The sequence below is a fragment of the Saccostrea echinata genome, unplaced genomic scaffold (assembly GCF_033153115.1).
Source record: "Saccostrea echinata isolate AGI-Se365-2 ecotype Australia unplaced genomic scaffold, CSIRO_AGI_Sech_v1 ptg000064l, whole genome shotgun sequence".
NCBI lineage: Eukaryota > Metazoa > Mollusca > Bivalvia > Ostreida > Ostreidae > Saccostrea > Saccostrea echinata.
The window spans coordinates 3611056-3624090 of NW_026889813.1; positions in this window are offsets into that span (position 1 = coordinate 3611056).

The window sequence follows — 13035 nt, forward strand, 5'->3', positions numbered from 1 at the left end:
AAGATTTTTGGACATTGAGAAAATTATAGTGAGTAAAGGTGTAAATATTGAGCTTTAGAATTACATTTTCAACATAAGATACCTTGCATTTACAGTAAAGTACATTACAGATGAACATACTTAAATGGGTTGCAAATGAAGTGTACAGCCTATTTGTCTTGGCCTATTAAAATGTTATGAATGCTTGATTTGATAACAAATTAAGAAATAAACTGTAGATTTCAAATTATTTTATTCTTTATCAAAAGGCAGATTACTCTATCTGCATAAAAATACCACAAAATCAAAACTTTTTAGCGTGCAGTGTATAGAGGGCTCTTTAAATAAATATCGTAAAATTTCCATGCTTAATGACATTTCGTTTTGTTTTGTCCTCTAAGAATAAGGTAATAAAGTAATATTTATTTAAAATTAATCTCGTTTCAAAGTTACTTATTCAAGCTAGGTTCAAGCCTGAAAATACGCAATGATAAGATTACTTTGTGTTAAGTGTCAAAAAATATCTTTATATTAGTAAGAATAAATTACCGATTATCAATGGAAATTTAAAACTATAGTTTTCCAAGGAACGCATGTGTCCCCTGCTATACATGTAACATCATTAAAGACATAAATAAAAATAAAGGGTGGTCATGTATTTTTATAAATATTATGGTTGTTTATTTAAAGGAAAGAAAAAAAAAAACAGACAGACGGACAATCAGAAAGAGACGGACGGATAAACAGACAGACGGACAGATGCTGGGTAAAGTGATCCCTAAATGTCGCACAAAAGTAAGATATCAATACATTTTATCAATCTATTTTTCATTTCAGTAATGAAATATTCGTCATAAAAAAATACTGGTATAATGTATTTTAGAGAAAATGAACATTTGAAAAGCTTGATTATTTCTCTATATTTACATTAATTTTGCCAATGTATTAATAATCGTTTTCATATCAATGTAATTTGGGGTTATATGCATAATGAAAGAATATGATATGGCTAATAGTTAAAGCAGAACTAGTAAGTTGGAAGAAATGACAATTCTGGTTAGAGGAACAATAAAAAGAGATAATAATCATTGCATAAAGCGACATTTACTTCTTGAAATGCTTCCAAGTTTAACGTTAAAACATCAACAACAACAGCAAAATACACATAAAAAAGACATATGTCGTAATTCTTTGGGAATCCCCTCTTCATGCCTAGAAAATACAATAAATAAAAACTGGAGATTTTTTATTAAAAAATATATTTTACGTCAAGATGGATAAAACCAACTGAAGATTTGACAACAAAGTTTAAAAAAAGGATTTGCTTTCGATTAAGCATTTAACCTTAATTTCTAGTGAAGCCTAAATGAGCCGTGTAGTAGGTTTCCAATCTAGTTTTCCAGCCGATGGCAAATCTGCAATGTTAAAAGATCACCAGCATCTTAACGATTAATCGATGAGAAATTTAATAGACACCAGTGTTGCTTAATTCAAACCTTTTAGCATGTTAGTGCTCTCTGACGTCGTAAAAACAAATGGCGTTTTAGTCTCTATATGTCACAATAGTGGCACTGCTTCACAGAATGAAATTGCTATACCGTATAAGTGGAAATTTTAGCGGGACGCAAATTTGGCGATTTCTCTTTAAAATCAGTATTTAATTTTAGCTAGAAGTAATTTAAGCGACTTTACAGTGTGTAGAAAGATAGCGGTAACCTCTGATGCGGAATAAATTTTTAGCGATATTTAAATTTAGCGATCTCAACACCCTCGCTAAAAATGCCAAAACTGAATCCTCGCTCAAATTTTTTACACATACGGTAAATCCTTTAAGAATATAACTAAAGTTAAAACTCAACTAATTCCACATATCGTACAAAGGCCTTTACGTAATTTACAATACTGACCTATTACTTCTGTTTCTAAAAAAGTGTATCGTATTATATTCCATTAACTTTTTTAATTTACAGATAGGGGGAAAAAAACATAGAATGCAAATGGGAAATTAAAAATGTGAATGGAAAATAATACAATACAAATGGAAAATTATAGAAAAAGAATAACATAAAATACAAATGAAAAAAAATACAATAGCAATTGAAAATTGTACAATACAAATGGAAAACCATACAATGTAAATTCAGTGTTCTCCATCATTTGAAATATTATCGTGTCGCAGACTTTACATGAATCACTAATATTCGCGGTATTTTCGCGATCAAATTCGTAACTGAAGAACTATTCATTATAATTAGAAAAGCATAGAGCAACATCAAATTTTGGTATGATGATCGTGCATATAAATAAAAATGAATTAATGGATACTAAAAGCATTTAGAATGTCTCCAATATATAATAATGTACATACTATTATATAAACGATATGTAACCCCCCCCCCCCTTCCCCCCAACATACACGCACAACTTAAAAAGGTTTTTAAAAACATAAGTACGGTTTAAAATAAAAACTTACATAATATACATGTATCTGTATCTACCAGTTATAAGTATTAAACCATGATATTTTTATATATCTTTGTATTTTATCATGCATTGAAGAGCAGCGGAAATTCTGATCGATACAATCGAACTACCTACCATCGAAAAAGTAATTTTGCCATGATATTTTCAGTTGATCGAATTACTGTTAAGTTTTTTGAATTTGAAAAAGGAACTTTAGATTAGTAAAATACTGTTAGAGGGAACGTGCCTTTAAATTTTTCATCAATACATCAATAAATGATTACACTACGATGTTTGATTCCCAGTGCCAACATAATTCTAGAGACGTGGTTTTAAAGGAAAGGCATATACTTAACTTTTAAATATTCAAATGATATTTCAAAAATGAAGTCAACATTCTAGCAATTAAACAGTTATATGGAAGTCTGAAAACAAATGATTTGTCTTTGTTCCTTCATGAAAGTCCATCAAGAGTTTAGGAGATACTTGAAAATGCAAGGTGAAGCAAGACAATGTGTCCTAATTAAGAGATTAACTAAGAGCTCTGCATTAAAAATTGAAAGACGGTAGATTTATTTGATTAAAGTTTCATTTAGAAAGAATTTATGTTCTGATTTTCTGATCATCACGGATATTACTGTGTCGCAAAATTGTTACAGCGGCGCACACATCAAATTTGAATCGTAACTGTGTCGGGGAAAATTTTTACTGTGTCGGGGCCGCCACAATAAAACGGCTCATGGAGAAGCCTGAAATTTAAAACTATAGAATGCAGATAGAAAATTATACAATGCAAATGGTAAATTATAGAATACAAATGGAAAATTGTACAATACAAATAAAAAATTATACACTGTACAATACAAATGGAAAATCATAAAGAAATGAAAACTTAGAGAATGCAAATGGAAAATTTTTACTATTAAAATGAAAAATTATACAATACAAATGGAAATTAGAGAATACAAATGAAACAAGTATACCATACAAACGGAAAATTATACAATGCAAAAGAAAAATTATACAATACAAATAGAAAATTATACAATTCAAATAGGAAAACGTAGAACACAAATGGAAAACTATAGGACAAAACTAAAAATAATACAATGCAATTGCAAATAAAAAAAAATATACAAATGGAAAATTGTAGAATGCAAATGTTCCTGCATGCGTCTTCTTTTTACAACCCTGACGACAAAACAAACCTTTTAGGCAATATAACTTAAGGGTAGTGGACAATTTTAATGAATCGAAAGAAAGGGAGACAAATAGCCATTCCGCCTACAGTATAAAAACATGATGAAAAAAATATTTGATCCTCGAAGGTTTTGAAAAGCATATGATATATATATATGATAAATTATTTGTTATTTTCTTCTATTTATATATATATTTCTGCACTAAAACATTTGAAACAATATTTCTTTATCATATAACTAATATAATTGTAAGGGTTATGAAGATGTCGCTTTTAATTGGAATTTAAAATTTGCCATTTAAACTACATGTATTATTGAAACCAACCATTATGGCCTGCTAACTTTTGAAAGAGCTCTGTAATGGTTATTATCAACTATTGGTATTTAAAAATCTGCTCCACCATCTTATTTTGAATACGGTTATAATAGACCCTCTCGTGGGGAACTTGCTTCGTGATCGGGAGGCCCAGTACGATTCTTGTTCGCCGCGCCGCGTCAAACCTAAAATGTAATCATAGGTAGTGACTGTTTCTTCGCCAAGCGCCTGGCACTAGAAGTGAAAGTCACGGGTCTTTCGGATGAAACCTTAAAAACCGAGGTCCTGTGTCACGGTAGGCAATGGCACGATAAAGAACCCTCACTGCTCAACGGACCTGAGCGCCAAGTATAGGCCTAAAATTGAAGCCCTTCACCCCCATACGGTGACTTTTCTATATGAGTAAAATATTCTCGAATGGGACGTTATAAACAACACACAATCAATCAACAAGTCTATGCTCGTGTGATAAAGTAGAGGATACATGTATAATTGTTTTTGGGTAATTCCAAAGTATGTGAAAGCCAGAGGAGAATTTTTCAATAATTCTGACTATTTGATAAAATCTACATTTTAGATACATATATCTTATTCTAGGGGATAGATTCATTGAGTGCTGCAGAGTATGAAAGTCTCTTCTCTTTTGTTTAAACATCTATTAAACATTCCGGTAGATTTCCATGTTACTTTTAAAGGGGCATAGACACAGATTAAAAGTTAATATTTTCTCATATTTTCTGTATTTTATCATGACTTATATGTTGCTATAGCATTTCACACGGAAATATGATGAAAACTTATTTTATCTGGAAATTATTGAGACTGCGAATTACGGGACGCGTTTGATTGACACATCCTTTCACTTTCACAAAGTAAACTTTATCCTTTTAATACTTAAGAATAGTAGAAATTTTGTTGCGTATTAATGAAAAAAATTAGAGATATATAATCCAGGCCCCGGGATCATGAAACATCTTAAGCTTAAGTCAAAATCTTTTTGTTGTTCCAAAATGTTGTAGAAGTCAAGTAGACCAAAACTGAAATATTTTTTAATAATTGAATTATGCAATCTGCAAATTTAGAGATTATTTTAATAATTAATGAACATTTTACAGTCGATTGAAAATTTATCTTAAGCCTAAGTTTCTTTCATGGTCCTGGGGCCTGAAAATTCAGAGTAGAAATATGAGAATGCAAAACCAACTCACCAGTTTTGTCCGTCCGTGCTAAGTGACGTGTGCAGAGTTGGTTTTCCTTGTTCACATTTCTACTCTGAATTTAGCAACATATAACTCATGATATTATACAGAAAATTTGAGAAAATATTGACTTCAAATCTGTGTCTATTTCCCTTTATACCAGTATATGTACATACAAAATTATATATGTCTATCTTTAAAATGCGTCAATTTGACTTTTTTGAAAATATAGTATACGTTACAACTTCATGTTTCATGTTTAACTGTTTGAATTGTAACATATATGTAAGGAGAGGGCGTAATATGTTTTTAGAAATTGTGCTCAATTTCTTCGTTATTATTCATTACAATAAAATATGTTCAAACCAAATACTGGTACTTAAGTATTTACAATCACGACTTATTTGAAATTGAAGTTCTTTATAACATATCAGTGTGAGAAATGCTGAAGAAAGCTTTCGAACAATAAACGTGGAATAAGATCCACATTTCTTGATGAGTGGTGATAGCTTAACACGTGAGTATTTGGATAAATAGATGGACTTCGTACAGATATCTTTATCAAACCTATTTCCTTTGCTAATTTTGATGATCTGTCAAACTCGTCACTGTGTAAGCTTAATTATCACTTTTTATGAGATAAAACAGCTTAATGAAATCCACAAACACTTCATCCTACACTTATCGTGTAAATCATCGTCTTCCTCATCAGGTCTGCGTTATAATGTACCGAGTTACCAAGATGTTTCTTTCTCTCTCGTATGGCTGTATTCTTTCGTTGTTCGTTTCCTTGTCGACAGGAGTATTTCTCTGTCTGTTGTTTCATTGTTATGTAAAATTTGTTAAAGTATTGTTAAATTTCTTGGTAATCAGGAGAGCATTTCCGGATGATCGATGATTTATGATTTATTTACATGATGGTGATTTTGTGTTTGTAGATGAAAGCTTTTAAGTTATTTGTTTTCTTGATCTCGTATTTCAGTGTATGATAATTTTCAATATTATCAATATGTTTCAGTTGATTTCTATACAAATTGAAAAATTGCCTGCCGCGAAACAGCTATTTGATCATTAAAACATTTGAAGCAGTTCTGAATTATTTTACTATAATGTATGAAACTCTTTATGTAGTTAATAAGAAGTCTCTAAATATTTTCAATTCATATTTTTTAAAGAAAAAAAGGTCTCAAAGTTAAATTTTGTCATAAGTAAGGGTAGAGTGAGCATTATCCCGTAATAAGGGAAGATATTTCTTAGACTGATCGTTGATGGTGGGTTTGTACATCAGAATGTCATAAAACTTTAATGAATACATCCGAAAAATATTTTCAATTTTTTTTAATGCACTTTCTGTACAATAATATGTCATGTGGTTAAAATATTTCGATTGTTATTCTTGAAATTATGTTGTATTTCCTGGGGGAAAAAACTACTCAGGTATGGTAAAAATTTAAAAGAACCAGTTAACTAATTCATTTCACTTTGAAGTCGATTATAAAATTTTAAAATATTTTTAAAATATTTTTCACTGAAATTCTCACAGCAACGCTTCATGTTTAGAATAAAGTTTTAATATTTTGAAATTTAGAAATTTATTGCAACATTTCTGCATCGCTGCAATAATTAAAAATGTGACAATGCAAATGTTTAAAGATGTTATTTTTCAAACTTTTTTAAACATGATTCCATGGTAATCATGACTAAGCAACCTTTTTTATATTATGCCTATAAGTTTATAGTATCAAATATTTTGTACAAATTCTGTGACTTTGAGTGTCACAGCTCCAATGCAAGAGTTCGAGTCATTACAGAGAATGGCGCTTAATTACTGAAAGACACAGTCCAAATTTTTGAAGACTTAATCATCGTCATATTTGAAAATCACTGGGTAATGAGATATTAAAATTTTCTTTGAGGATATAACTTTGGAACCTCTGATTGGAAAGGAATGAAAACAGTATATTGTTGATAATCCATCCTCTTGATTGACGGTAATATTTTATAATCAAGGTCACCAGGCAATGTAAAGTCAGAATAAGATTCATTATTGTTAAATCAGTATAGTATAATGTTGAACTATCATTACTTGTTGTTAACCATTGCATTAGATGTGTTTCGATTCAAAGACATTTTCACATTTCAGACGCCTATGAAACGAAAAAATTCCAGTTATATTTTTGAAACGATGTATGTCGACAAGAGTGATTAAAGTTTTAACTCACCATTGAAAGATATGAATGAAGTAAATATGAGTTTAGATATCACATGAAATATAGTATCTCTTTCAAAAGAGTGTTATCTCTCAAAAAGATATATTTCTAACATTACATCAGGAATATAAAGATTCTCTATCAGGTTATTGGATGAAAATATGCACGTATGCTTAGCTTTTCTCAATTTGAGTGAAAGTTACATGAACAAAAAAAATGGTGATAATGTGTTGAAAATTTGTATTGCAATATTAAAAATGAATTAAACATAACCATATCTTTAGTCAATCTTTGTGAGGATGATTGTATGATAAAAGCACATATGTTTTTGGTTTTAATTGTTTCACATGCAGCAGATGTGTTTGTGTACAAATGAAGGCTTATTGGTCGACCTTTCGATCAATCCAATATATGGTATTGATGAAAAGGCTTGTCTTATTTATTATTCATTTATACCACACAAATTGTACTTTTTTTATTTAATAAATTTCCCTTTTGTTCAATTTTAATGATGTTAATAACAAATATTATCTTATTTGAAAGTATTTTAAAAACTCAAAATTCTGTCCAAACAAAATTTAAATTAGGCCAGGTAATATTTTATCTGTAAAATACATTTGCAATCTAACTGAATAGAATGATAAGATACTTACTTTTTTTAATTTCATCCAAATTAATGGAAATTTGTATAATCAAGTAATTAACTCATGTGATTGAATGAGTGTGTGTTGTTTTACGTTCCGTTCGAGAATTTTTCACTCATATAGAGACGTGACTCATGTGATAACAAAGAAGGAAATATATTTATATTTGGAAATTTTTCAAATAGAAAATTAAAGGTTTGGACAATCTATGGCCAAAAGACCTTTGTGATTTATTCAGTGTTGATGCACTGATTATGTAAAAAAAACCCATCTAATTAAATTTTTTTTTCAAAACTTGTACAGTCAACTAAAGATACAAACAGTTATTCAGGATCTCCATTTTCAAACAAAACATACTCGTTGACATCAAATACATCTAAAAGATTCTCAAACATTCGCGACACATGTCGTCTAAAAGTTTAAAACAACTCAAGATAAGGATATTGTTACACAGTATAAAATCCATAAAAGTTGATTAATTAAAAAAAAAAACCACTTTTCTTATATCATTTCATTTTAATATTTGGCCCAAGTAGATTTCAGAGAGAGAGAGAGAGAGAGAGAGAGAGAGAGAGAGAGAGAGAATACCCCAGGTTTATAACCTTTTGTAAAACTAAAAACTTATGGTCGCCAATGCTCGGAAAGAGCTACAATATTTGAAAAGAATTTTTCATGCATTGTTTTCAGGGAATAGTTGAAAGCTGAAAATGTATACCATGTCACCATTGTATGACTTTTATCATTGTTGAAAAACTGCATATTTTAGAAAACAGTATGATTATAAATAGATAATCAAGGTATTTTGAAGAGCTAAATCAACCTATCCCGGTATAGCTAATCAATTCACAGAGCTAATCCAATTTTAAGATGCAAGACTCTTAATCATTCTTACACATGTATTTGTATCATCATTCCAGATTCAAGGGAGGACTACAGCGTAGGAATATGACCAGAAATCTATATCTATTGACTAATAAACATGTACATGTATGTTGTGAGAAGAGTAAATAATGATGACAAGTCAGAAGCTGGTTGAATATTCACAAGTTTTAAGATCCGAGTTTTCAACAATTAAGACATTCCCCCTTCCCAGCCTCCAGTTTGTTTATGTACGCAAACCAGCACTTTGTTTTGACTTAAAAAAAATTGTGAATATATACTTAATAAATATTTATTTAATAGTGTGTCTTTCAGATTGATTTTCATTCTTAATTCTAGGAGGATGGGATGACCCAAAATCATGAATGGAATGTCAAGTAATCTTATCATTGATGCAATTTTGAATTTGGTGCAGGTCATATTGTGAACATTTCAAGTTCAGAGGGTTGGGGATGACCTCCAAGGTCATATCATACCATTAGATACATAATGACACAAGAAACAAAATTATGTAAGGTCAAGGGGAATTTTTTTTTAACCATTTTTGAGTTTCATGATCATTTGTCGATGCAGGGACAGGGGGTGGTCAGGGAGACCTGGGGGGGGGGGGGTCAAGACCCCTTATATCATTTAATCTGTCATAATACAATGACTGCTTTGGGGTTTCCGATTTTATTTAAAGCTATTTGATTGTTTTCATACCATGGAATGGGAATGACCCCCCAGGGATTTTAATTGCTTCAATGTATAACTTGCTTGTGGAATCCGATGATCTTTGATCCCTTTTAAGCTATAACCTAACCAAACCATTTGCATTTCAGATCATATTACCCCATTCTATACCTAAATTTGTACTTATCGCATGTCATAGGTACTGTCAACTTCATTAGATATGATCCAATTAAAAAACACAATGAATGAATTTCTACTGATATAATAATCTGTATACCATGTGCAATCAAATGATGATAATGGTAAAACTAGTACCCGTAGGATGACGCAAGTCCAATGTGAGGCGCGAGTCCGGAAATTTTCAAAAAGGTGTACATATGGTACTTGTACAAATTTTATGTTATAATTACAAACGATGTTTTAACATAACTTTGTGCTATCTATTTCCAAAAACAGACAACTTACGACTTGTGGGGAGAGGTGGTTTTGACAAAACTGATCGGGTTTGGATTTTGGAGGGATTTTGCCTACCCAAATACTAATAAACGTTTGGACAATTTGATCAATTCTGAAAGTTGGCATCTAATGTTTCAAGTTCATCAAAAACGCCATGCACTAATATATACATGTATATTTGTTGTTTTGAAAATAAATTTAAAAAGTTCCAATTATGGCCAAAATTTTCATTAAATTCTGTAATTTCAGACTGGTAATGAATTTAGTATATGAAATATTTACATAAGAGGCCCATTGGCCACATGTTAACCTAAGCATTTTATGCTCGATTTGACAAATACGTGTACTGTGTCAATTGTAGAATTATTGTGGCTTTTTCCTTGGTTACCCAAATATGAAGAAGTGTGCATTTAGAGACAAACACCTTAGTGCGGGTATTACTGTCCTATGATAGTATCTGTTTGCAATGATAAAATACCAATAGATAACACTATTAGAAAAAAGTAGCTGTTCTAAAAACCTCCAAATTTTTCACACGTAAGTAGAAAGCAAAAAAATTTTAATTTAAAATCCGATTAGAATTAGTTCAATCTAGAAAGTAAAAGTATTGTATTACAAGTTGAATAATGGTGGAAATCCAATCTATGTGGTTTTTATTCTTACACTTGAAGAATGCAAAGATTTTTCAAAACAATTTAGAAATATATATGATAGAATAAAATATCTGTATTTTTGAGGAATATAATGTAGAATGAAATATATTGGGATAACGAACAGTATTCAACCTCAGAGTCCATTTAAACGATACAAATCAGGAGCAGAGCAAACGCGGACCTCTTAACATCAGAGGCGGGATCAGGTGCCATGGAGGAGTGAGCATTCCCTGCCGACCGGTCACACATGCCATGTGTTCCTTGTCATGATCGGGAAATAACGGAAAATTCCATCGACAATTCGGTGGCCTAACAATTTGTATGAAAAATGTCAGTCAGCATTTGATTTAATGATAGTTTGTATTTGCTGACAAGTTCGTTGTATCGATCATAGAACTTACGAAATGATGACTTTAAACGAGACTGTTGATATTCTTGTTTCATCAATTTGTTTGTCAATAACTGACCTCGTTTCAGAAATTGTTCATACGTAGAGCATGCTCTGGCGTATCGAATCAACTGAGAGATATACACCCCATATGCAGGTGATAATGGTATATTGCTGCATAAGTCAGTGAAGTTGACTAGAGAAAAGTTTAAGTCATCATGTTTATGATAAAGCTTAGTTGTTAGGTTACTATTAACTTTATTTTCTAGTAAAATATCCAAATATGAAACAGACGTGTCAGACTCTATGGTATCTTTTATTTCAAGGTCACTGGGACATATTGTGTCGACATATGAATGGAAATAACTATAGTTAATTGATAATACGTCGTCGATATTTCTAAATGTCGACTTGAAGGCCACAGCAAGTGTTTTCTTCTTCTCATGATTTTGAATAAATTCTGTTTCATAGGAATACAAATATAGGTCTGCTAATAACGGGGCGCAAATGGTACTCATGGGTACTGGTCTCCAAAACTATATAGATATTATCAAACAGAAACCCAAGCATCTTTTTAATACCAACTTTAGAGTACTTGTGTGTACAATCAGAATGTTTTTAACAACATAATTTTGCAAATGACCAACGATAAGGTAAGTAAATTATAAGAGTTCCATTTTTATTGAAAAAGCAGCCGTCAATGATATCAAAAAGCCTGGATATTAATTTATCGTGGGGAATGGTTGTATATTGAGTTGAAAAGTCGCAAGTTTTGATGTTATTGATTTTGAAAAAAAATACAGCTTGATTAAAGTGTTTCTAAAAATTAAAGTTTTTATGATTTGGTCTATTTTGACCCTCTGACAAAGCACTGGCAGTATCTTCAAACAAATTCAAAAGGAGTGCACCATAAGATTCAATTTTCTATCGCTCTTCGAAGAAAAATCATTTGAGTAAATCTTTTTGTGAACCTAAGCTTCTGTCTTCCATCAAGCAAGGCTTTTGCCAAAAACAACAGTTAAATGTGGACAAAAGAACGAAAAATCTCAGTACTAGAACGCTAATCACCATACTTGGATAGAGGCGCATAATGTTCAGGAATAGCAGGAAAGAATCCATAAAATTGTTATAATTTGATACTGGTTGAGAAGTTATATTTGTTTTTTTAAATATATTTAAAGTTTTAATAAAATAAGTTATTACTTTGAGCTTATTAATTCAAAATAAAAGTTATCACAGTTGTAAGTTTTATCTGGTATAATTGAAATTTCTAATGTAAATCATATAATATCTAATACATAAATGGGGGGGGGGGGGACTGCTTTCTTTGTGAATGTTCTAGATATTACCTGGAAAACTAATGGTATCTCAATTCCGTTGTTGAATTAATTTGAACAAATAATTTGATATAGTATCAAGCGTGTACATTTATGATTTTAAAAAAGGCTATTAAAATCCATTAATGGTTCCAAGATTCTGTATTCAGGAGAAAAGCTGTCTTTTGAGGCACATTTCTGTACAGCCTGTAATACTTTTGTCTCCCTATAACAATAAATGTGACAAATGTCAAATTTTCCTTTCCTTTTTTCATGATGTAGTTTTCTGTTCTCTTCTTCCCATTCCTTCAAAAGTACTCATGGGGTTGAATTATTAAATGAACTACCGGGTGATAGAGAAAAAGCGTATGCCTTACATAAAGAACATTGTATCTTCTGAAAAAAAAAGTGACAAAAATACTAAAGTACATTAAAAATTAAAGACAATTCAATATAAAACAGGTGCAAAAATTCGGTATTTTAATGAGCACTCGCAGGTAATCAACAAAGAAGTGATAAACAGAACAGCAAAAGCATCTCTCTCTCTCTTAACATGGGAGTAGTAAACAGTGAAGCAAAAGCATCTCTCTCTCTCTCTCTCTCTCTCTGTGTGTGTGTGTGTGTGTGTGTGTGTGTGTGTGAGCACTGAGGTCTTAAT